Below are 1,644 nucleotides of genomic sequence, written 5' to 3'. Positions count from 1 at the left end.
GCGGGGATGCGTCTCCGCGGGGGGAGGCTTTCGAACCCAAATGGTAAAGGGATAGAAGTAAACCCGTGACCGTGGGAGCTGTGGGACCGCCTGGTCCATCCCACCATCCGCCTGTGGTGCAGCGCAATAAAAGGCTAAATGAGTTTGCATGCAGCCTGCAGGCTTCTTCGGTGCCTAATGAAGAAATAATGAGCCTGACTTCACTGGGTAATGGATAAAAGACAACCAGCGGCCTCCTGCCCTCTCCTTCCCCGTCTCCCCACCACCCCATGGCTGAACTGCAGGAATTGATGGTGCAGGTCCCCGGGGTGTCACTCCTGTCACCCGGTAGCAGGGCTGTCATGGCAGAAGGGGGTCAACTCTGTCCCTTGCAAGGACTGTCCTCCCTGGGGTTTGTACCCCGTAGCGGGGACCACACGCTGCCGATGCCCTCCCTGTTCTTTTTGCTTCATGCCATTTAAAACCATGAAGTATGAAGTTTAGTACCCAGAGTTTCCAAAAAATGACATTTTTCTACAAGCTCTGATCCTATTACTTATACAAACACCTGGACTGTTACAGCATCATCTTGTATACAGGACTTTCCACAGCCATCAGTGCTGCGACCCCGTCCCGTGCTGGGCAAAAGTCATAAAACCTGGTTACGGACACAAACCCTGTAGAGATATTACCCAACAGCAGAGCTGGGGAGTCTTCCCTGTAAAATAGAGTTTGAAACAAGGTGCTTTTTCTGGGCTCTTCTTCACAGCCTTAAGGAAATTAAAAAAAAATATTCCTCTGTATTATTTTTTTAAGGAGAAAAAATTCTATAATATTTTAATGGTTGGAGAGATTTATAGTCACAGAAATGCCTGTGCACTTAAAAAGAAAGATGAGGGTCCATCAGAAGGATGCAGAAATCAATACAGCCTTCCTCTTCTTTAATGCTGTTTCTCCAGGAGATGGTTTAAAAGCCAATGCCCTCGCAGCAGGCAAGAAGGGAAGTGCGCGGGATCAATTCTGGAGTAAGGCTTGGATGAGTCGATGCTGAATAAACTTTGGTTGGAAGCCCTTTACAGGAAGAACAAGGGGGTGATAAAATAGAGCTGCTTGGAGAGAAACCTTCTTTTCCCACTCTGGCGGCTTTTTAATGTTTTTCCTGCTGCGTGAGAGTCTTTTAAGATGGGGAGAAGCTTTGGGGGTTGGTTTGATTTGTGTCAGTGTGGGTCAGGAGAGCTGTAGCAAATCAAAAAATCAAAGGTGGGGTGGTGGCCAGCTCTGGCTCCTCCGAGCCCCGCGGCCGGACGGGGAGAGGGGCAGGGAGGTGCCGGGGGTCTCGCGCCCACCCCAGCCCCTCACCGAACGCCCCACCGAGGAACCCCAGCCCCTCTTCCCCAGAAAGGGTGCAAGGCGAGGGGCCGAGGCCGGGGTTGCACCCAGCATGGAGGGGGTTAAGGGGCTTCTGCATTCCCCCAGGCGCTTCTAATGAGCCCAATCAGGGTCTCCTGCTCCCAGGAAATTGCCCCCACCCCCGGGGCAGTGCTTTAAAAGGAGCTGGGGGGTGGGGGGGAGCTTTGCTGCAGAGGGGAGGTTTGTGCAGGGGTCTGTGTGGCTGCTCCGGCTCCATTGTGCAGGGGGGTGGGCTCGCTCGTGGTTTGGTCTTTT

This window comes from Fulmarus glacialis, unplaced genomic scaffold, assembly GCF_000690835.1.
Source record: "Fulmarus glacialis isolate BGI_N327 unplaced genomic scaffold, ASM69083v1 scaffold14478, whole genome shotgun sequence".
In the NCBI taxonomy this organism is placed as follows: Eukaryota; Metazoa; Chordata; class Aves; order Procellariiformes; family Procellariidae; genus Fulmarus; species Fulmarus glacialis.
The sequence above is the reverse complement of the archived record's forward strand: the minus strand, read 5'-3'. Positions refer to the sequence as shown.